General features: G+C 44.5%; 1 protein-coding gene across 7 annotated transcripts in view; it reads left to right on the top strand.

Annotated features, from left to right (window-relative positions):
- Window positions 1-24,271, top strand: part of ZEB2 (zinc finger E-box binding homeobox 2) — a 173,597-nt gene that overhangs the window by 4,516 nt on the left and 144,810 nt on the right. The window contains exon 3 of one of the 7 annotated variants that reach the window (XM_039338252.1): window positions 1,082-1,141. The exons of the other annotated variants lie outside the window; for them this stretch is intronic. The gene's annotated coding sequence lies outside the window, so the exon portion shown is untranslated. The remainder of the gene's footprint in view (window positions 1-1,081; window positions 1,142-24,271) is intronic. 7 annotated transcript variants of the gene reach the window in all.

The following is a 24,271-nucleotide window of genomic DNA, read 5'->3' as shown; positions in this document are numbered from 1 at the left end:
CCAAAGCCGCCGCCACCACCCCCCCCCCCCCCGCCGCCCCCCCCCCCGCTTTCTTTCTCACACACAAGACCCAGGAAAAGCCAGCGTGAAAAAGAAAGGGAGAAAAAGGGGGGGGGGAAGAGGCACTTTTGAACGCGTCCAGGACTTTTCACGTTGTTGTGATCAGCCCCTGCCATGGATCCTTATGTGTGTTTCTCTGTGTGTGTGTGTGTGTGTGTGTGTGTGTGTAGGGGGGTGTCTGGCAGAGATTAGGGAAAAGAGGGGGTGGATTGGAAGAGATTTTTAACAGCTTCATTAAATAAAAACACACACACACATACACACACACAGGAAAACCCAAACCGCTAAGTCAGAGGCTGGGAAAAGCGGGGCGGGGAAAGACCGAAGGGACAGCAGCGTGAGAAATTTTGGTCTGAACTGGCAAAAGAGTTTACTTGGGGCTTAAAGGTTTGCCTCCGTTCGCCAAGGAAACCTCTCCGTAGACAGCAGTCGTGAGAACGTGGAACGCAATGCTCGAAGGGTGTTATTTGTCCAGACTGCCCTCTCCTGTTATCTCCGCAGCCTTTGGGGGAAAAAACTTGTGGGGAAAGGTTAGGTTCCCTAGGACGCTTTTCTATGACGGATTTTTGACTTTTCCCAGTTCTTTTGCTGGGGAGGGGGGAGTCCATCCTCCTCCCTCCAACCTCTACCTTTTCTCTTTGGCTCACAGCTTCCAGAGTTTTCCCCTTCTCCTAACACACACACAGAGAAAGACAGTGGGGGGGGGGCTTCCATCCAACGCAGTGTCTCTGTACTAATCGGAGTTATCCTGCATCGGTCTTAGACTTGGGGCAACTTTTCTTTAGAGACAAAGATTTGGGGGGGGGGGAGAGAAAGAAGCTGGGATCCGTTGGAATCCTCCGGCCTTTGCAAAACTGAACCGGTTCGCCTTTCAGCAGCCCTACTTCGAAAATGGAAGATGGGGGGGGGGAGGAGGAGGAGGAGGAAGGAGAATTAAAATACAACAAGGCGTGTGGATTCCAAACAAACAAACGCTTGCTGAGTTGGGTGGCTTTCTGAGTTGCTTTTTTTTCTTCTTCAGCGGGGTTGAAGAAAGCCATATGGGCGAGTGATGGGGACTTTTAGGTTAAGAAACTCTAGGGTAAGTAAGTTGCACGAGCTGGTATTTCTTTCCCCCTCCTACCCCATTTCATGTTACCTTTGGTCTCCTTCTTAGGGTACTTTCTGGGGGGGGAGGGAAAATACCCCCCACCTCCAGCCTGACGGAAGGTGTTCCTCTAAGCTTAGGGTAGTGGTGTGGCAGAGGAAGCCTCTTCCTTCTCCATCCACCTCTCCCTCATCTGCTCGCTCTCTCTCTCTCTCTCTCTCTCTCTCTCTCTCTCTCTCTCTCTCTCTCTCTCTCTCTCTCTCAGGGCCAGCCAGGGCCTAGGGAGACGGCAGAAGGCTTCCCTCTCGCCTCTCTACTCTTCTTTCCTTTGCTGGTGATGAAATGCTGCTTATTGATTGGCTTCAAATCAACAGCGGATCAGTAGGATTCTCCTTCCCCTCCTCCTTGACCGAAGGGCAGAAGAGGATGGTGGTCAGATCTCTGGGTCAAGATAGATGTTCTCTCTCATTCTCTTCTCCCCCCCCCCTCTTTCAGGCCTTTTTAAGAAAAGGCGGGGGTGAGCTTCCAGACTAGAGGTTCTTTTTCTTGCCCGTTTTGGAGGCAGGATGAGGTGGTTTAATCCACTTTATTTATCTTTCTCAGAGGTTTGTGTGTGGGCGCGCAGTGTAAGACTGTTAGCTTATCTTTCTAAAGCTTGTCCACTCTGCTGCGGTAAATATCTGCCTGTATATCTTAGACGTTCCATATTTCCTCTTAACAGCTTGATCGAGAGGAAGAGAGAGAGGGGGAAGAAATGACATTAGTGGCATGTGATAATATGCATACCATGCGAACAGGAAACAGGCACAATTAGAGCCTGCAGAAAAACCCAGAATAATATTAATTTCGCTACCTCGGCTTTCCAGTGGATGGAAAGCGAGAGGCTGGAAGTGATTGAGCCCTGAAGTTTGAACCGTTATCTGAACCCGTATCTGTTCTTTTTAGATCCTCCTAACTTCTCTGACACTTTCAGAGCCGCTAACCTGAAGTTTCCAAAGGCTCAGCAAAGTGTTGCAACTGAGGGGAAAGCTAGGCCAGCCCTCTCTTCCTATCTGATATGTGTAATTTGTTTTCTTATTTCTCCAGTGAGAAACGCTCCGATTTTTGAGTTGCGAGAAAGTGTAGCTAAGATGTATTTTTCCTTTTCCTTTCTCTCACCTCTCATCTCACCAGGGGGACTGCTGGAGATAGCTCTGTACCGGAGTAGATTTTCTGTTCTCTCCTCCATTCTTCTGGATTGGAGGGTGGAAGGTGGGGAGAATTGTGATGTAATTGTCTGGTTTCTCTCCCCCCCCAATAAAGTTGCATTGAATGCAACTGGTAGGCACGATATCACCCAGAAGAAATTCAAGGGTTGCGCACTTAGGATCCAAATGCTTTTTTTTGTTTTAGCTTCAGTAAAAAGGGGAATCAAAACAGAGACAGAATCAGAACAGAGACAGAGCAGAAGAAACTGTCCCATTAGGAGCCTATCTCCAGAGTGATAGGATTCTCTGTGTACATCCAATTTGATTTGTTGACTGTTTTCAATTGGTAGCCACCCTAACTGAGTAAGGATTAAAACTAGGAACTGCAAGCAGGGACAAAGACGGGCAGGGTTTAAAGACAAGCTGCTGACTCTCCTTATGACAGAGGTGTTGTTTTTTGTTGTTGTCTTGAAGCCAAGGAGTGCCCTATTGGGTAGGAGAGAAAGAGAATTGGAGTTGGCAGTTGGAGGGTGATCTGAAGGATAAAGGGCAGAAGGAGATGGGATTATTAAGTTAGGGAAGTGAAATACCCAAGCCCGTCACCTCTTGGTTTTGCAGGAAAGTTGTGTCAGCTGATGCAGGGATGGCTGGTTGGATTTTTCATTGAAATGCCGGCTCTGGCGAGGGAAGCAGCAATCTTCCTTGCTCCTTGCACAATCCTGCATCCCCACCTTCCCTTCTCCACTTGGGCTGCCCCAAAGAGTTCCCCCCATAGCTACCTTCGCTTTGAAAGCTGGAAACTTCCCCCAAGTTCCTACTCCATTGGTTTGAGTTCACCACCTCCACTGGTGAAGCTAGCTTGGAAATAATAATAATAATAATAATAATAATAATAATAATAATAATAATAATAATAATATAACAACAACAACAACAAAACATGGGTAGGGATGGGGCTGTTCATCCTAACCAGAAGAGGACCCTCTTCTCTCCCTTTTGGAGATAAGAGCAAAGGGGCGCAGATGTTTTTGCAGCCAGGAGCTGACCAAATTGGTTCCCCTAAGAAACAAAACACCACCACAAGGTGCTAGAATTGCACACCTGGTCTCTCTCACGCACTGAGTTTGCAGTTAACCCTCTCCAAGGAACCAGGAGAAGGAAAGGGCAGCAAAGCCTGATTGCCCCAGCCTGAAGTGTCTGAGCTTTTCACTCTTCAGGAGGCGGTTCTGTGACAGTGCACCAAATGACACTCTGAGAACTTGTAGAATGCTCTGGGCTGCTCTCCTCCCATTCTTTCTCCCTGGAGAAGCGATAAGGCGGGAAAGGTGTGTGTGTGTGTGGAGATGCAGCTGCACTTTGAAAGAGCATCTTAGTTGTGTTGGAGAAAGTGGGGGCAAAAGGGACCCTCATCTTGCAGGGGAAAGCAAGGGGGAGACTGAAGTAGGAGCCCGGAGCAAGCAATTTGGGATTATTTTTTTTCCCCCTCCTGTGCCTCTCTCTTTCTCTGCCTTCCCCACTTCAGGTGCATTTATGAACAAGATGTCTGGACAAGTTTAGCTCTCTTGATCTAGCTTTTTTAACACTTTGGTAGGATATGGTGGTAGTGGTGGGGGGTGAGTTTTGCAGGGTTAAGGCCTTCCTCCCCGTAAAAATATTCTGGACCTCTTGTTTGTTCCAGAATAGCTGTAGATTGTGGGGTAGGCTTCAGAGCACGGCCCAAGGTCTAACCAAAGGCCTTGCTTCTTGCACTCCGAGCAAAGTGAGGGGCATGGGGGAAGGCGCGCAGGAGGCTGTCTCCCTTGTCAAGGTGGATGTATTTATTTTTGTCTGAGGAGGTTGCTGGCGGCTGAGAATAGAATCCTCAAGAGAATCTGTTCATGGCCAAGTTAAAACTAGGACAACCCCAGCAATGAGCTTCTTAGAATTTTCCCGTCCCCTCTTGAATATTACCACCCCCATCCCTTTATCTCATTCTCTTCCCCCCCCCTCCAAATTATACTGGCCCTGAGTCTGTTTGAGATGAATTCAAGCATGGAGTTTAAAATAATGATTATTTTTTTAAACACACACACACACATACACACACACACACACAAACACACATCTCAGGGGAGGTTAGAAAAACCTCCAGCTATAGGGGAGGGCATTCCCTAAGGGAGAAATCACATTTCTTTCTCTCTTTTAAAAGTGGGAAGAGAAGTGAAAAGCATCAGGGATGTTTGGTTTCACAAGCATCTGGGCGAGCTGCATTATCCCAGTGCTTTTAAGGTGCATTTTCTCCTCTCTGAAAGGGACGCCTTTGTCCTCTTTTCTCGCCCCCCCCCAACTGCCCACCAGCCCGTGGGCTTCCCAAGGTAGACACTATTTTGTGCCTGTCACCCAGAGGAGGGGGTGCAGGTTTGCAATGCTCACAGACAATTGATTGTCTGCCCTAATGTGTTTCATTTACATGTTTATAACGTCAATAGTGCTGGGGTGTCCACTGTACCATTCATTCAAGCCTTCTCACAAGGGTACAATTGTCTGAATGGCGAAGTCAGACACCTTTTTGATTGCTCTTTGGTTGTCTTCCCCCCCCCACCTCTTTTTTTTTTAAGAAAGAGAGTGAGGAGGGATGGGAGAGAGTGGGAGAGCAAACTAGCGAGAGATCTCTGAGGCAAAAACACTAGTTGAAAACGTGCAGCATTAAAGCATTAAATGTTATCAAGAAAGCGTAAGGGGAAAGCAAAAAAAGGGGGGGGCAGAGAAACCTCTGGATGTTTAAAGGACTTCCATCATTTGTACAATTGGATAGTTCTACCCCATTGCTTTATTAAAAGCATCTCCCACAATCTCTAAGTTGGCTTGGGTCTACATGGGTTTCTGTAGCTCTTTCTGTCCTGATTTCGGTTACTTTATTCCACACTCTTCTCTCTCTCTCTCTCTCTCTCTCTCTCTCTCTCTCTCTCTCTCTCTCTCTCTCTCTCTCTCTCTCTCTCTCTCTCTCTCTCTCTCTCTCAGAAACATATTTTACTTGCTCAAGAATGCCACCTTCCACCCATTAGGAAAGAGTCCCCTTGCAATTCCTACAGCAGACTTGACTTAGGATCAGGGCGTTGCTTCTGCTGCTGCCGCTGTTTCGTCTTTCTCGCTCCCCAAGCTCACTTCCACCGCCAGTTAGGAAACCAATTTGTGAGCATTTATTTGTGTCTGTGGAGTGTGTGTGTGTGTGAGAGAGAGAGGGGGGGGAGAGGGAGAGAGGGAGAGAGAGAGAGAGAGAATAGCTGGGCATCTAAGGCTGAGGGGTGCCTTGCCGCTCAGTCTTGGAGCAGATGGGAAAATTGTTCCACTAAATTTCAGCTTCAGGAACTTGCCTGAACCTAAACATACTGCTTTTCACCTGGAGTTCGTTAAAAATAGGGAACAGGATTTATGCAATCCACTCTTTCATCCCTAAAATAATAGGGGGATTTTTTTTTCAGCGCTCCTCTTTTTTCCCTTTTCCTTTTAATTTATTTTAATGTAAATATTCGTATGTATCGGGCCTGTTGCTACTATTTCTCAGAAGAATTGGACGATTTCACCTTGCGCCTTCCCTGCTGTTTGCTCTCTCTCCCTGTGATGGAGGCTAGACTGGATTAGCCTCTGTCTTCCCCCACTGCTGAGGGACAGCCCTATCTCCTTCAGTCATGTCAATTAGGTGTCTAAGTCTAATGTAGCCCTATAGAGCCCATATGGAGACACCCTGGAAAAGGAGGGTTCGCATTACAACTCGGAGGAAGAGGGAGCAGGAGGGGCGGGCGCGCGGGAGGGGGAGGGAGAAGCCTTATTGCTTCCCACCTTTAAAAGATAAGACTAGAACGAATTCCGCTCTGATGAGGTTGGGAAAAGCCCGTTTGTGAGCTTTCCTGGTCTTCTGTATTATGCTTATTAATTGTTTTAAAGGAGAAACGTATAGCTAGGTATCTCGATCAATACGTAGCCACGCACACGCTCACCCGCTCACCCGTCTACGTATGTACTATTATTATTGTTGTTGTTATTGTTGTCGTTGTTATTGCTATTATTTCCGCGTGTGCCTTCCAGGCAAGGCGCACCCGGAGCCACTGCACCGTCAGCTGAACCCCTGACACGGGCGGTCTTTTGAATGCCTTAGGTATGATTTCACTTTCGCTCACATCAATGCTGACCTGAATGCCTTTCATATCTGATCCGCTGTGTCTCTCCCAGTAAACATCCCCTGAGGGGAGAACAAAGAAAGGGGCTCTTCTTCTTAATCACAATTCAGTCCATTCACCCGCCGGCAGGCTAGATTTGCATTCTGCAACAGAAAGCCAAGATGAAAAGAGAGAAGAGCGAGGGAGGGAGAGAGAGAGAGAGAGGGAGAGGGAGAGGAGAAGAGAAAAGGAGAGGAGAGAGAGGAAAGGGGGAGGAAAAAAGGAGAAGAAAAAGGAGGGGGGGGGAGGAAAGCAAGAGGGTGGAGGCCGAGTCAAATAGCTGAGGTGTTTGTGGCTGTTTGTTGGCCTTCGCCTAGTTACAAGCCTTATATAGCTGCCCAGCCTGCGCTCTCTTGACAGGCAGATAGTGTTACAAGATGGCATGCGGGTACTATTCGTGGCCACTCGCCGCTCACACTTGAGGCAGAAAGTGTCAGGAAGGGATCAGATGCCGCGCTGCTCGGGTTGGCGGGAGGCTGCCGCGGGGGCGGGGTGGGCGCGGTGCGGCAGGGGTGGGTAGGTGGGTGGGTGGGAGAAGACAGGTGGGCCGAGGAGGTGGCCGAGGAAGGCTGCACAGGAGTGGGGAGCCACATAAGCCTCCCTCTTATGTGACTTAGGCCTCTTTGCCCTTCTTTCAAGCCCCTGGCCCGCGGGGGGGGGCACAGCAGCTTGTGAGGGGAAACCCACGGCTATTGAGCGTGGCAAGGAGAGGGGGGGGCGCCATCCGCCCAACCTAGACGGCTGCGCTGGGGTAGGATCCAGAGGTTGCTTTGCCCTGATGTGGCTGCCCTCACGGCCTGCCTCACCCAGGCCTGCTCTCAAGGAACTGGGCCCCGCTCTGTAAGGGAAGCCCTCCACCTGGAATGCAGCTGCTGATCCAAGCCCTGCGAATTGGGAAGCTGTTACCACTTCCCAGCACAGCCGCGAGAATGAGCTCTCTTCATAGCAGCTGGGCTCCTCACTGAGCGAAGCAGCCAGCAGGGATTGCCCTCCTGAGGCTGCCAGCCCCGGCCAGCTTTACCTGAGAGGAATGTTTAGGGAGACTAACTTTTATTTTTGTTTAGAAATCTCTCCAGCCTTGCTTAAGAATCCACCCAGGGGTCAACGCGGGTCCTCTGCAGAAGGGAAGCTGCCAGTTTATCACCTGATAATACGCCCACCAAAATGCCTGTCCTTTGCTTTCCAGCAAATCCCTCCACTTTCTCGATTTTAGTACAGTGTAACAATGGTAGCAGTGAGTAGCTTCCCATTTCCCACAGGAATACAAAGAAAAGAGATGGTTGGTTCTTAAGGATCAGGACGTTTAAAAACACGGAAGAAAGAGAAAAAGGGTATTATTTGCCACTCTTTTACACCAAAAACACAGCTGCACTTGAAGAATAGTGGCAGAGTTGGGACTGTCAAAAATCAGGATGCTAGTGGTGGGAGAGGGCTTGGGGCAACTTTAGCTTGGCTAGCTATTCTTGGGTCACTTGGGGGAGTTCTTTTAATGAAAACCAGCTAATGTTGAAGAAGAAGAAGAAGAAGAATACATATTATGCAGGTGTGTGCAGTTTTTGTATTTGATTTGTATGCATTAATTCCAGCAGAAAATAAACACTTGTAAGCTGCACATTTAACACTCTTCTAGCTTACTTCCAAGGGCTCTCAGTGCTGTCTGATAACACATACGGATGCACCTATTATTGAAAGGGTTTTCATTATTATTATTTATATTACATAACCAGGTTGATGGTGATTGTGATGATTCTGTTATGATTCTCCCCAGGTTCCATTCATCTTGCCTTCCCTGAAAGAGAGCTTTATTTATAACTGTGTCCTGCTTACTAAGAAGTATTTAAGTCCTTGAGCTGTCAAATTTTGCCTACATTCTTCTTTGCCTAGAGAGAGAGACAGAGGGGGAAAGAAAAAAAAAAACAATTGCAAGACGGAGAGAGGGAAAGAGAATATCAGGCTACTAAGCTTAGAATAACTAATAGAAATCTTAAGTGATAAGTTTTCAACTAGACCAATTCTCGATTACTAAATTGTTGGGTTTTCTTTTCTCCCCCAGAAACATAGGTGTGTGTGTGTGTGTGTGTGTGTGTGTGTGTGTGTGTGTGTGTGTGTGTTAAGCCGGTTCAGTGTGAATTGCTGGTTGAGGTTTCTTTCTTTTTTTAAGATAGTAACAGTCCCCTGCCCCCATCTCATCATCAGCTAGATTAAATGTGTTAAAGGAAACTTAGAGAGATGCTGGAACATGTAAAGTGAGGGCTCATTTTTCCTGGAGCTACTGTGACAGATCTCTCTCTCTCTCTCTCTCTCTCTCTCCCAACAAAAAACTGAAAACATCTAAGAGATGTTAACAGGTAGAGAAGCAGATAATATAGATTCCCGAGGACTCCCAAGATTTTACAAACATTTCTACGCCTTACAGCCCCCCCCCCCCCAAACAGACCTTTCCACTTCCATATAATCCAAATAGTAAAAGATTCGGTCACTTCAGCAGGCACCTTGGGCACTTTTGTATCTGTGTGTGCAAAGAAAACGGGAAGCCTATTTGCAAGAGAGGAGGAGGGTGTTGGTACTGAAGGTGGTGTGGGGTGAAGCACTGTGATATTAACCTACTAGAGAACAGTGGGAAGAGAAGGTGGGGGTGGGGATGGGGGAATGTTAATTCTTCCCATGCAGCTTAGGTGCACCTGAGTCTTACAGTCCCAAGAACTTCTTTACAAACATTCCTAAGTGAGAATTTGGATGCTGTTCACCAAATCTTGTTTGATTTTTTTTTTGGGGGGGGGTCTCCCATACATGCAACAGATTACAACCAACACCAGGTTCACAAGTAAGTTCACCTTACTCAGCACTGGCCCCTCTCGAGTTTTGGCCATTTTGTTGGGAAGCCCGCCCCTCCCCCAATGAAACCTAGCAGCTCTGATGGAAGCAGGTGGAAATAGTTGAGGCCACTTTTAGGCAGGAACCTGTGTGAGCCAACTCCATAAGATGGAGAAGGTGTGCGCCTGGTAAGGCGCACCCTTAATTTATGCACTCCTTTCCTCCATGTGTGCATTTGTTAAGCCCCGTTCAGTTCACTGAAAACTGGCTGGTCCACGAGTTCCCTGATCAGTCTCACCCACCCATTCTTGCATGGTTACTTTGCTCCCGGAGGATGGGTGGCTTTAGCCACAGGGAAACCCCAAGATTCGGATTGATTCGGATTGATTCGCTTTCACTGCACTTTTTCTGGTTCTTCCTCCCTGCCCCCCCTCTCCTTTCCGAAATCTTCTTCTCCACACAGTGGGTGCTTCCTCCCTTCCCTCCAATATTTTTTGTCAAAGGGACAGATTTACAGGCACAAGATCTGTAGGTGTCACCGTTAGAACAGCCACAAACCGGCCTGCGATAAAGGGGGAGAAGAGTAGGAGACAGGGAGGGGAGAATTGAATGTATTTTGCTAGGTTGGCTTACCACAGTGTGTCAAGCTGGTGAAGAGCCCTTTTAGGTTTGGTGCGTGTCTCCGTGTGAGTGTCCTAGCGAGGGGTTCCTTTCTTGCTTCCTGCCTAGGCTGGAGCAGCCGTTTTGAACGGGGGTGGGGTGGGGTGGGGGTGTATCGAGGAAAGGGGACGAAAGATGAAAAATGTCGTAGCTCCCCTTCTGATGCCTGTAAGCTGGGCTATAAGGTCTTTTGCATGCACATAAACACCCAACACAACCCAACTTCTGCCTCTGAGAGGGTGTCTGCCTGCCTGGAAGCCCTTCAATCCCACAGAAGCCCCAGCTTTTCCAGGGTGTGCCAGGGGAGCCCCGCTTGGCTGCGACGTCCACTGCCAAACCATCCCACAATGATGTATTGCGTTACTGTCTTCCCTAGGGACGGCCGAGCAGGCAGGGTTGCTTCGGAAAGGCGACGCGGGGGCGAAACAGACCAAAAGGTGAGGGTTCTTTAAAAAAAATAAAATAAAAATGGCATTCCCAAGCGATGCCAAACCTCGGCCAGAGCCGCGGTTTAGGAGAGGAATTAAAGCGATCCCACTGGTGATCTAATTGAGGTTGGCACCGTCCGTGGGGGGGGGGGAGGCTGTAGCCGGAATGGGGGGGGAGCGGTTCCCACCGAGTCGCCAAAGGCGAAGCGCAACGAGCAGCCCGCTGCTGGAAAATGGCGAGGTCAAACTTTGTTGCGATCCTCCCGCGTTCTCGAGTGATTCACGTGTGGACGCGGTTGGAGTCGGGAAGCGGGACCTTTTCCAGTCCTTGGAGAGAGAGGGGGGGGGGCTGGGCACCGCGGAATCGCCCAGAATAAATGGATCCCTAGATCCCGCTTTCTCCAAGGAGACTGGCTGAACGATGCCCACCTTTCCCTCCCCGCCCGACCGTCCTAGACTCTGGACGCGCTTCTGATCCGCGGAGGAAGGAGGAGGAAAGCCACGCTCCGGAGGAAGGGGAGTTGGGAGGGGGGGGAGTGGGAATGCCTGGGGAGTTGAAAGAAAAGATAGAGGAGCCCGGCGATGGGTGAGGGCCGCGGGAGAACGCGCGATCGCTCCAAACGGGTGTCTAAATGAGTTTCAAGAATAGCGCGTGTTGCGTTCGTTTAGAAAAAAAAAAAAGTTTAGCGCATCCGAAGGCCGAAAGGAAAGAGCGCGGCCGGAGCGTGTCTCAAAGAAAGCGATTCTCTGGCTCCAGAGCTTTTCAGCTGACTTCTTCGAAACGGGAGGCGCTCGGGTTCCTCAAACGCAACACCCCCCCGCGCCCCCCCCCGTCCTTTTGGTCCTGTTGGGCATCCAATCATTAGGTCCCTTGCCTGGTAAGCATCTCGCTTTCTGGGGATTTTTTATTTTTATTTTTATTTTAAAAAAAACACCCTACCAACATTCTCATTCGGTGGGTGTTAAGACCACTTCGACTCTTTCTCCCGTTTCCAGCTTCGCTAACGAACCAGAGCTGATGGGGTGTGTATGGTTGCTAGCAAGCAATTAATTAAAGCAGAATTGGAAGTTCTTTTTTTTTTATTCTTTGTTATTGGGGCACCGGAGGAAGGGGGAAGGCGGAGTGAAGAGACGGGGACTAGAATAGATTATCACCATGTCAGGCAGGAGGTAAAGTGAGAGGGGGACGGGGGGGGGAGGAGGAGGAGAGAAGAACCTGCTACGTTTTCCCAGCAACCGTCAAGTTCTGTTGCTGCGGATTCGTCTTCTGTTAGCACCCCTGTAAAAACTGCAATCCTGGGCCCCCTTTTCTAGAGGAGACCCCCCCTCCTCCTCCCCGTGAAGCTCATTGGGGCCTCATCCCTCCCCGCTCCGTTCGTTCGCAGTCACCCCAGATGAAAGGCCGGCTTCCTGTCCTTCGCCTTCTAAAGGTTTGTTTCTCCCGGGGAAGCAAGGTTTCTAATCTGTGGAAACGACCGGGAGGAATGGATCAGGTGCAATAGTCAATTTGGATTAATTCCCACGGGTGTGGGCGGAATGCGATTTTTAGAAACCTAGTAGCCGGCGCCCAGAGGGGTTCCCCAAAGAATGCTTATGTCGCTTCTCCCCGGGTGACATTTCCACCGCTCTCCTCCTTGCACAGCATCTTTTGATGCCTAGCAAGGAAAAGAATCAATACCAGATTAAGATATTGCAGCGCCTCTGAGCTCCACAGTTCTCCCTTCCCTGGCGTCGTCCTCCTCCTCCTCCTCCAACAAGTGGTTAAATTTCAACCACTTCAAATACTCCAACCCAATATCCCCATTTTCTTCAGAGGACCCCACTGAACTGTCATTGGCTAATGCAACCCAGAGATGGGCCTCTACCTTCCTGCACTCTCTGCTGTTTCTGAAATAACAGAGGAACAAATAACTCCTACCCTGGCAAGGGGTAAACCTTGCTAAATTTGACTGGCAGCTCTCAAGCACAACCCTGACATTTTAGACTGTACTCCCGTTTGGCCGATTGCATAAGATTTTAAATACAGCACCGGAAAAATCTGCTTTTTGAGAAGTAGAATATCTAGATTCCAATTTGCATGCCTCCTTTTCTCTCCTAATACTCCTGGGTAGGCTTCCTGACTCTAGCTAGCAAGGGTCACTTTTCCAACTATCCGCGCGGCTTACAATAGCCATCTATCATGTTTCCCCGAGGATGGGTGTGTGCACGTGTAGGGAGGAGTGACAGGCGTTCTAGCTCAACATCTGGTGGGCCTCATGCTGGGAGGGAGGAGGCTGCTTCTGGATTTTGTAGTAACTCTTGTCCTTCAAAATTTGGACCTCAACAATGCATAAACTTGGATCGGGCTGATCTGCGCTAGTTAAATAGCTTTGGTTTTCCTACAGTAAGAACTGAAACCATCCATCAAATAGTGTATTGGAAAAGTCTGTTGCTTTCCTCCTTCCCTCCTTTTCTTTTAAATGTCCAAAGAAGATGCTTCAATTTCCAACTTCATTAACATCAACTGAGCTGATTGGTGTTCCAAGCAGAATAACTTCAGGTATTTTTTGAGGGGGTAGGGGAGGGGAGAGACTGGTTAAACAGTAGGGGAAAAAAAAGGGAAATCCACTCTTAGTCCAATTGGTAAAGCTAATGTGTCCTGCTGACCTAGCGAGGGACTAGCCCAGCTTAATTGATGTGAGTGAACCTGAGGCTGTTAACATAGTACAATGTTCTCTTCCTTCATTATGTGGCACCTACTGCTGAAATAAGATTAGATCTGAATCTCTGATATGTATTGATATGTTGACTCACATAGGCAATCAACAAGTAGGTTGGAAAGCATTAGACATAAGGGGTCTGCCTAATCTTTTACGGATGGAGAAAGTTGAAACGCTGGCACACCATCTTCGGAGAAAATAACACCTCTTGCTCTCCTGCTCATGAAAGGAGGTGCTTCCCTTCTTTCCAGTGTGAATGCAGCTCCATTCAGATGTAAGCCCCACTGAGTTCACTGGGACTTACTCCCAGGTAAGTGAGGCTCGGACAGACTTTAAGAAAAAAAAAAGTGTCTGTGATTCTTGTTAAGGATTATTCAGAACACTTTCAGGTCAGGCTTCAAGCTCAGCTAGGAGTTGTTGAAGAATTCAGGTATCTGAATTCACACAACGTAACGGTGTTCACCAATTGAGTAACTTGGCTTACAGGAGACAGACAAGCCACATTATGGCTTGGTGTCACGTGTGGGCTTAGTATGCTTTCTGTTCCAAAATATGACTTCTAGCACATCTTCTCTTTAGTCCATTTTAGGTCTTACAGTACTTTTGCGCTCCCGTATGTAGAATTGTACTCTCACCCCATATTCCATCAGTTGACGGTCTGACACTGGCCATAGGCTTCAGATATGCCTTGAAAGATATTCTTATAAACAGTGGTGGGATTCAAATATGTGAACAACCGGTTGTGGATGCCCCTTCTGGAAGACCATTCTGGGCCTGGACAACAAACAATTAGCTACCGGTTCTGCCCAAAGTAAGAGGAGGAGTTAATTAAAAAAAAAAAAAAAACCAAAAACCTAGGTCACCTTGTTTTATTTATAGCATCGTACTACCTTACCCCTTCCACAGGGGGCGTTAAAATGGCAACCCCTAACTACGCATGTGCCAGGAGGTAAATGCGCAACCCCAGGCTGAGGAAGAAAAGGCGGGAACGCCAGAGGCAGGAGTGTCTGGATTGGACGGACGGAGAAGCGCCTCTCCTGCAATAATCCAGTCCGTCCCGCCCCTACCTTCGTGCTCTTCCAATGAGAAGCCCGAGCGGTGGCCCAGTTGAGCGGCGAAGGCGGCGGCGTCCCGTCTTCCATTACTTTTTCTTCTACATCTTGTTTAGTTGCTCCTCCTCCTTTTTTTTTTTTACCCGCTCAGATAAGCCTGGTTCAACTCTTGGGAATCTCTCCCTCCAAGAAAAATAAACCCAGCAGAGTTTTTTTTTTTTTTCCTAAAGTTTATACAGCGTGGTAAAAATCGCAGAGAAAGCTAGAAAAAAAAGTTTAAAAAGAGAGCGAAGAGACTTGCCAGTTCTGGCGGCTGCCTTTTCCGCCCCCTCCCCCCCCAGAGGAATTTGTGTCTTTGCAAAGAGGCGAGGGCGGCTCGTCTGAATCCGGGCAACTCTCGGAAAACGCGCCAGGCGCGTGCATCGAAAAGCGCGAGGTAGCGGCCTGGCGATAGCGGGTCTGCGAGCGACGCGTGTCAGCGGGTTCTGTGAGAAGGGCTGCCGGAAGGTGGGGTGGGGGAGGGATTTTTCTGCCGTCAAGCCGCGATGTCGAACAAAACACTTCCTCTGGGACGGAGTGATAAATGCAGAGACAGGCTGGCTTCAGTCAGCCTCCGCCATCGCTCCCCACCTAATGCAACACCCTCCCCCCTCCTCTCAGTCCCCCGACGGCGCTTCCCTTCTACCTGAGATTGACGTTTCTGCCGAGGCACCGGGGGGGGGAAGGGGGGGAAAGGAAATTTCTGACGTGTCAAGCCTGAGTAACTATTGGTACTCTCGTCTTCCTCCCCCCCCCCCTCTTTCCCGGCCGTTTTGCCTTCCCGCAGCTTCCCAGAGAGTCGGCCTTTCTCTCCCGACTCTGCTCTGGGCAAACTTTGGAAGTTTCTCGGATTGCTTTGAATCCCCACCTCCTCCATACTTTCTCCTCTAGACTTGTCCGGCGACAGCCGTCGAAAGAAACCGTTGCTCTTGTTTGCTGCGAGGCGATGCTATTTAATGCACGGCCCTGGACGCTGTGGGGCTCGGCTTGCACCTTTCCACGGACGTCTGTGAATTGCTTTTTACTCTTCCTTTCCAGGCTTTTGTTTTTTTGTTTTTTTTTAAAGGGTTGGCATTTTGCTATTTTCTCCGTCTTGGATCCCGTTGTTTCCTTTCCACTCACCTTCTTTAAAAAAAACAAATGTTGGAGGAGTTTCCGTCTCTGTTCCTGACAGTCTCAGAAGAAAAGGCAAAAGCCAGCAAGAGACAATATTATCTCCACACACACAAGAACCCCCAACGCACACACATACACACACAGAGAGAGAGACTGACAGACAGACACCCAATACTTTTTGCTGCTGATACTTTAAAGCAGAAGCCAGGGCTCCGACAAGCCGTAAGTCGGTTGCACTTTATGTTTTACTGTTTGCTATTGCTAGTTACAGCAACACTTATCATAAGACAGCAAGAAAAGAGTAGTCCCTGGTAATTAAAGTAATGAAATATTCATTTACTCTACCTTTTCAGTAGTCTCACAAATTAGGCTGCCACCTTTAATGCCTGCACTGCCTCTGTTTTTATTATAATGGCAGCTTTCGCATCTGCAATTAGGACTAATTCTGACAGTTACAATTTCTGAGGGATGGTAAACAGCGAATGAGATGTGCTGTGGTGGTATTACACGTGAAAAAGCCCTTGTCTCTTTAACCTTGTTCTCTCTCTCTCTCTCTCTCTCTCTCTCTCTCTCTCTGAGGTTACCTTTTCCCGATGGTGCAAAATCGACTTGACATAACTGTTCATCAGTTTCAGGGTTTTCCCTGGAGGTATTTGCATCAAATCAACCCAGTCAAGCTTCAAGTAGAAATTGGCAGGCCAGAAACTGACAGGGTAGTGACTGGGAAAGAGACAGCTAAAGTGCAAGCAGCAAACTGACAGTAGCAGAGTGAAAGGCACACTCGGAGTGAAGCTTTCCAACTTTAGTGGGCAAGGGGGCAAGAAAAGGAACAAATCTTTTAGGTCTTGATAGTACTCAATGGTTCCCAAATGGTGTTGCAACAGCCAAAGATTCTTAGATTTGAGTTCCTTGGACCTAGCTGTAATGCTCAGCTTTGGTTCAGTGGGATGTAAATTCCTCTAGCTTAATATGATTGGAGAGGAGTGGTTAGTCTTAATTAAATCCCAGTCAAAATTCTTTGGTAACTCCCATAAACTTTTGAAAGGAAAAGGAAGGGCAGCAGAGATTTTTCAAAAACGATGATCCCTATTGTAGGGATATGAAGAATCAATAAGGATCAAAAGTTGAGCTGTTCAGAAGACTAGAACTCAAACATTGCACAGTCCAGCTTTATAAAAACTTTTAAATTGAATCTGGTGCTATATAAATAGTGTAAGAATGTCAACAAACATGTTTTATTTGTGCAATAATTATTCTCCCCAAATTAATGAGATGCTCTATTCACAGACAACAACACCAATAAAACATAATCTTGACTTTTTAAAGTACACACTGTTTACTCAGAAGTAAAGCTGACACAATTCCATGGAGACTATACTCAGGAAAAATATAGGCGTGCAATCTAAATCTAAAGCCCAAAGTCTAATGTTTCCTTGTAATTCATTCAGTAGAAGAAGAGGTAGATATCTAAATAAAAAGGATCCTACAGATTAAGATGGCTTGATAACGTAGTATTTCCTTTCCATTTAAAAATATGTATATATCTTCTCGATATATAGGTTTCCTAAAAATAAATAAAACATTCTTGACAAACTTTAACATTTATTCTGCATAGGGAAAGTTCTTTGAGTTCAGGGGACTCCATTTGCAATGAAATGTGTTTGCATAAAGCATAACCAAAATTGTGTTCATATACACGTGTGCACAATATTTCAGAGGAAGCCACAGTGCTTTTTAAATCAGGTTTGCTAACAGCCTCATTGATTTTGTCACACTTAGCCCTAAAATTTACATCAGGAAAATAAGAAGAAAAGTGTTATTCTTGTGAAGTGTGTCTTGCTGGATTCATTGCATTTTTGTTGTTTTCTTCTTTAGCCTTTGCTGGGTGATCCAATGTCTGTCTGTCTGTGTGTACACACACAAATACAAACAGAAATATCACCTCCTCACTTTCCTGAACCAGACTTCTGCTACAGTAAAGTCATGCTTTCAAGCAGTTTTTCAGCCCTACATGTGACAGGCATTGGCTGATCTGCTGATGCCCATTCGACAGGCACTGTTGAGCTAAAGTGGTGTGACGGCACAGTTTTGTTAAGCTGTGAACAAAGGGGGCTGGAGATGCCTCGCTGGCATCATTGGTCTTGTCACAGTTTTGCTTGATTTAATGCTCTGCTTATTCCTAGATGTTAGAAATTAAATTGCGAACAATATGCGTTCCTTTATTGCAAACTTTCAGTTTGAAAGCTTTTGCTTCGGAGAATGGCAGATCCATTTTGAGCTAAACAATTGCCATACAGCCAACATTTCAAAAATCAGCTTCCTGAATAAGTGAAATGGCTATGAGCTGTTCTCCACTCTGTCCATTTAAAAAAAAAAATGGGAGGGAGGAAAAAAATAGCATTTCATTTTTTATTTTATTTTTTTACAGAAAGCCCACCCAATTTATTCATTCTTTGATCATTTGTTGAGAATCATTATTTATTGCAACAGTGGATTTTCTTATAAGCTCCTAAGGAAAGGTTACTTCTAAGGACAGATGGGGCAGGCTGGCTGGACTCTTCAAATGACATATTATCCCCTGCTACCGCTGTGATAAAAGGAATCTTTTTGCAAATACCTGTAAGCACTGTCACATGAATCTCAGCAGCCAGAAATAAAGGAACTGAATGATGGCAGGTTAACAGGAACACAGAAGAAGCAGGATTAAGGGTTTTTTTTTTTTAAAGGCTCATTAGGAAGAGACAACTTCATGAAATGGCAGTTCCTAAAAAAAAAAAAAAAAAGAGTGACCAGGTTTTCTTCTGTAGTATTGCTTTAGGTCTGAAGCTTCTTCCTGCAAAGGGAGAAGAGAAATTATGACTCATTTTTCTTTCTCGTTGGCCTTTTTCAAATCTTTTGATTTGCTAAGAGATTGGAAAGATGACTTAGAAGGTAGCCATGGCAAACTGTTTTTGCTGGAAAGAATGTTTGTTAGGCCGGGGTGTGAAGGTGCAGGGACCGGCAATGAACTCCCACTGAAGATCAGGTATTTGATTTTTGGTGTGCTTCATATCACAGGCAAAGTAGAAAGACTGACTGAGACATCCCATCTTGTAAGAACATGGATGTTCCCAATTTTATAAGTTTCCAAAGGAATATTTAGTCTCTAAGCAGTGACTAATTGAGTTCAGACAGAAAGTATTTGCTCCTTTTGTGGGTCTGTGTGCGTTTTCTCACAGTCAGGTCAAACTTCGAATGGTAGAAAAAAATGAGGGTGATATTGACATAAGATTAGGGTGAAGCATGTACCACTTCAGGTGAAAGTTTGTTTCCTCAGGATCTCTCTAAAATCTGTTCTTCCGAGTTTACGCCAGCATTTTATCCACAAACATTACCTACTAACGCTTGCGGGTGGGGAATTGTTTTGTGTGTTAGTTTTGCCCACCCTTTATTGCAAAGCAGGGACTGGTGATAAAGAGCAGGGTTCAAAGCATTAGATTTCTCCACCCCGAAAAAAGTGTTACATTTGCTTGGTGCCAGAAGAGGGAAGAAAATCATGGGGAGATATACCTGGAGATAAAGGTTTCCTGGAGTGGAACCCGTAATGTGTCAATAGGATCAGTATGTCTAAGTTCCTTGTTGTGAAAGACTTGATTGATCTAACATTCCTAGATAACTTTGCTTTGCTTCTTCTCATGGAAGAGAGCTGTACAAGCAGGAAAGAGGTGGAATGAAGAGTGGAATCCTCAAGTCTCTTCTTCTCCCAAAAAATTCAGTTGAGAACCTACCTCTGAAATTGGATCTTTTGGATGAAAACTATTTTACTTTACTGCTCCTGTGGGTTTCTTTCAATTTTGACTTCTTTATACTAGCTGTAAAGACTATCTTTGCTTTCTACTGTATCTTGTCTCAGTACACATCTTCATCTAGGGTTGCATAGGAAGATATGAGACAATGAAAGAGAATAAGTTTTACTTATTTATTTTTAATCAAATTTATACACTGTCTGAGTGGCTCTGGGCAGTTTGTAAATAAAAAAAAAAGTCCAGATAAAAATCTAAAATAAAGTTTAAAAAAAGACAGAAAGAGCACCCTCAAGCCACCAGCCACCCCCAGAGTTGCATTTTAATGAGGTTTTTTTGGGGTGGGTGGGGGAGTTTTTCAAAAGCCAGGACCTGTACTCAGAACACAAGCTATGACATTGTTGCCTTGCTTTATGTATAAGAGGTTTATTTATATGATAAAGAGTTAATGGGCATGACAATCTTCAAAACTGAGATATAAATAGTGGCTTTTTCATGTAAAAATGAGATGAGATATCTCCTATTAATACTTCACTCTAAATATTTATAAAACAGACAAGCTAGAAGAAAATAAGATGTAAGATCATTATTAACAACCCAACAGCACACCTGATGCTGCTGTTATTGAAATTAATAGCCAAGCTTTTCTGGATTCCTGCAGATGCCTGTTTCTGAGATACTTGGAGACAATGTTGTAAACTACAATTGTCCATAGTACATATATTAATATTTTTGTTTGTTTGTTTCACTCTAGTAGCTCATTATTATGATTATTAGAATTTTAGGCAGCATCTTAGATTATTATTAGTTCATTATTATGATTATTATTAGAATTTTAGGCAGCATCTTAGAAAAACTAAAGTGGAAAGATATTCTATAATGGATGCATTTTTGTATGATTGTCACAATCACCAATTGAATACATGTCTGGAGCAAAAAGTATTATTTGTTTCTTTGTAGTCGGACACTTTAAGTAAAGTTGTTAACATTACCAACCTTCTTCCCCCCAGCCCTCCCAACCTGACATGTGTCATGCATCTCTTTTTGCAACCAAACAGCAAGCTTGCCCTTAGGATGAAATTGATTCAATACCAAGTGCAATTTGAAATTTGTTCCAGACAGTTTTACATCTCCTTTAACGCAGTGAATTTTGGTGGAAAGGGTCTCATTTTGAAAAGAAAAGAAAAAAAGGAGAACATAGAATCCTCTCCTACAACATCCTGATGACATCTCTACATCTTTTTGTGTTAGAATATCTCTTGCTGATGCTAATGATCCATGCTTTCCAAGATTATCTGTGAATGGAAATGGAGGAAAAAGACAGTACTACTGTGCCTGCTGGTTGTGTAGTTAGTGTGCATAGTTAAGAATATATAGATTCCACGAGATAGGCTAAAACTTGTATATCTATAACCATGAACACAGCTGCTTTAGCACACAATCCTAAGTACACCAGTTCCCAGATCATAGAGTGTTAGATTCTGCTTCCTCTGCTTTTCGTGTGCTATCAACAGTATGATCAAGTTGATCGTTGTGAAAGATATATTACACTGGCTGACATGACCTTTCACCTCTCTTACTGACTTATAAAGCTAAAGCCTTCATGGTATCAGATGAAGACAACATTAAAAGGAAATACCTGATATTATCTGACCTTTGCGGTAATTTTGCACCTACTGACATCCAGTAACTGCTTCAGAAATGCTGGTGACTGGGTCCAGGTTCGCAATATTATCCTTGGGGTCCCAATCTCACCTGATACAGAAGATAGATTCCTTGTGTTTCCTCGCAGAGAGGCTGTTTGAAATATTAGTTGCCCTTTTTTGCAAGTCTGCCTCCTTTTGCAGATAAAACCCACCCATTAAGGCGATGAGGAAATAAACTTTAGTTTGACCTTTTGGGCCTTAACTCTTTTGTCACAGAGAGTTGCTGGACAAATTTCCACATAATTCTCACACATTCCTCTCACACATTCTCAACTAGCATTTTAAATGCATCACAGAAAAAAGTTATGAGAAGATCAGGTATATCTTCTGAATATTGCTGAAAATATTCAAAAGTTAGCTGTTCCCCATTTTTACCACTCCAAATAATTAAGAGCTTAAAAAGATAAAGGAATCAATTTCTCTTTGTCTTTCAGAAGGCTTCCTGGCCAGGCAATTTTTATTTGCTAAAAGAAGGACTGTTTTAAGAAAATGAGAACATTCCAGACTTCTCATTTATTTATTAATTTTTATTTGTTCATTTGTACCCTGCCTTTTTATTATTTTTACAAATAACTCAAGGCAGCAAACATATCTAACAGACCTTCCACCTCCCATTTTTCCCACAGCAACAGTCCTGTGAGGTGGGTTGGGCTGAGAGAATAATTGGCCTAAAGTCACCCAGCTGGCTTTCATGGCTAAGGTGGGACTTGAACTCATGATCTCCTGCTTTCTAAACTGGTGTCTTAAACAGTAGACCAAACTGATATACACTAGATACAGCAACCTCATACTACAAAAATCAAAGACAGGAATCCCTGTTTTATAATGTGGCAATTTTTGAAGGAAATCAATTTAAAATAATAATTTCCTGTTGGTAACCTGACTGTGTATTCAGGACAAAAAAATATATAGACATGGAGCTATTCCTTCAAAGTTATCAAATAAGGCAGTGATTTGTAGGGTCACAAGAGGAGGGACTTTTGAATCTATTTAATTTTTATTGCCAAGGTATAATAATAATAATAATAATAATAATAATAATAATAATAATAGTACCTTACTAGGAACTGCTTCCATCCTGAGACGATATCTGTAATACCATCAAACATCCACATCTGCCTATCCCAGGTCCTGGGTAAGGACTCGATAGGTAGACAAAATGCCAAATCCAGTCTGAACATCTGGCTGACTGTGCGATGATCCATAATAATAATAGTAATAATAATAGCAGCTGGAGGGGCCCTTGGAGGTCTTCTAATCTAGTCCAACCCCCTGCTCAGGCAGGAAACCTACACCATTTCAGACAAATGGCCGTCCAGTCTCTTCTTAAAAACTTCCAGTGTTGGAGCATTCACTGCTTCTGGAGGCAGGTTGTTCCACTGGTTAATTGTTCTAACTGTCAGGAAATTTCTCCTTGGTTCTAGATTGCTTCTCTCCTTAATTAGTTTCCATCCATTACTTCTAGCCTTGTATTGGACTAGACATTTTGAACCTCTGGACACTGATGATAATGAATCTTTCTCTCTTTTGATGTCTTTTTTTTTCACCTACCTGAAAAATATAGAACATTATGAATATTAGTTTCTGTGAGATTATTGTTGGCTTTCTTTGTAGGAACCAAGCAGCCTATCCATCCATGGGTTCATAACTGCTGTGTAAACAAGCTGGGAACTGCACATCCGCCTCCCCCCCCCCATGCCCTGTGGTAAAGAAAAAAAATCCTGGTTACAATAAATGAGCTTGATCAAGACTTGGCTTGGGAGTAGAAATGATAATATGTTTATGAGCTTGAACTTGTTTTACTAAAACACTCCACAACCAGCGTTTTAGCTATTTTACACTAGGGCTCATAAAAATTCACTTTGGTAAAAGTTGTGTGAATTTTTCATTGTTTTCCATTTACTTATAACAGAAACTCAGGCAAAATATTTTGTTGTTTGGTGCAGTCCCACAAATGCTGCTAAAATTCTAAAAACTATAATGGTGTTTCTTGATGCAGAAGGAAAAAAGCCTTTCCTTTCTGGAGATAACATTTTTGAAATTCTTGATGAAATATTACTTCGTCTGCCATTGAAGACGAATTTATTCTTTAATTATGCGCTGTTTGAGAAAGCATGCTAGACATGTCAAAAATAAAATGGTTTAGGAAACTGGTCGAGCATACAATATTTTCTGGGTATCGCATGTTATGTGTGAATTTGCCGTAATGTCTGTGAAGATAAAGATGAATAAAAAGACATGGCATGCAATCTCAAAGTTTTATGCAGCTGAGCACTGGGACTGAAAACAGGTCGGGTTGTCTTTGCAATATTAATACACCAAACTACATGTGCTTATTCCTTAGAAGGATCTACTGTGAGCAGTAAATAATGGTAACCAACATCACAAATACTCTTTGCATTTGTAGACTCTCCCCAGTTTTTCTTAGCAATGTAATCAATGTAACTTAGCAATGTAACCATAAACTGTTGTTTCCAGGCTTCAGGGTTTTTTGACTATTGTGTTTTGACAGATCATGTACTTTCTCTTCCTAATTTCAAGAAAGGATTCCTAACCTTTATCCTTCTTTCTTGATAATCCTTCTATATTTTCCTATATAAATGTATAAATTTAGACAAGATTTCTTTTTACTAGTTAGCTGTTAGTACTCAAGCTCCCCCTCGACAAAGTTATCACATTTGGCTATTGGGTGAAATATATTGATTTATTGAACTGGTTGAAGTGGAATGCTTTGATTGTTTAGAGTCAACTTTAACTCGTTAGATAGCAGTTTATTTGAAGAAAAACAAGTTTAGTTACACTTAATTTTACAGTTTCAAAAGAGTGCTGCAAAAACTCTATGCTTGTCTAATTATATTTAATGCCATCCTGTGCAATACAATGTACATGCCACAGAAAACAGTGAGTTAATGGTATCAATCAATTTGTAAACAGATGAAGTCACTTGTTCTCAAACTATTTCCCCCCCCAAACAATTATTAAACTACAATTGAGAGTGGGGTGGGTGGGAATAGTACAGTTACTGTATTTGTACGCTGTGTTACAATCAACATACCAGGGAAACAAAACAATTTAATGCAGAAAAATCATCATTCATCTACATTATAATTGCTTCTTTTTCACATCTACAGGGCGGTTAATTAAAATTGTGATTAAATGCGGTCGCGCTGCCTAAGATGTCTTGCCCAAAACAGGTGGTACAGAATTTAAAAGTTAAAAAAATGTAATTAGCATTGGAAATTGAGAAATTGCCTGTAGAATCAGTGTTAATTTTAGTCAGTGATGAGGTAATTTATAAATGAATGCAGTGGAGTCTGTGTAAATGCACAATTGCCTTCCTTCCCATTCTTAGCATTCTCAGCATGCAGGTGAAAATGTTTTCAAAATATTGAGGTAATTTGAAAATGAATCTCTACATTCTTCATCTTGTCTTAGTGAGAAATCT

Source organism: Crotalus tigris, unplaced genomic scaffold, assembly GCF_016545835.1.
Source record: "Crotalus tigris isolate CLP2741 ecotype Arizona unplaced genomic scaffold, ASM1654583v1 scf7180000017694.5664430, whole genome shotgun sequence".
In the NCBI taxonomy this organism is placed as follows: Eukaryota; Metazoa; Chordata; class Lepidosauria; order Squamata; family Viperidae; genus Crotalus; species Crotalus tigris.
The sequence above is the reverse complement of the archived record's forward strand: the minus strand, read 5'-3'. Positions and strand labels throughout refer to the sequence as shown.